We start from the raw sequence: 282 nt of genomic DNA, 5'->3' as shown, positions 1-282 counted from the left end.
GGAAGCTGATCTTCTCCGGCGCCGTTTCCTCCGGTAGCCCCGGGGCACTGGCACCCCGATGTAGATGGAGTGGTAATCTGGGGAGGGGAGGGAAGCTTTAGGGGGTGGGTCTGGGTCATTCTCACTTGCAAGAAAGAATAAAAGCCAGGGAGATGTTTGCCTTCTTCCCACCAGGTTTAAAGCATCCCGTGGGATGTGCTGAGCCAAGCGCCAGGAGATCTGAAGCATCAGCCAGCAGGGAAGACCCCGCTGCCATTTGGGGCATCCACAACTATTTTTGCT

Source organism: Lathamus discolor, chromosome 22, assembly GCF_037157495.1.
Source record: "Lathamus discolor isolate bLatDis1 chromosome 22, bLatDis1.hap1, whole genome shotgun sequence".
NCBI classification, from domain to species: Eukaryota; Metazoa; Chordata; class Aves; order Psittaciformes; family Psittacidae; genus Lathamus; species Lathamus discolor.
This window is presented reverse-complemented; position numbering follows the sequence as displayed.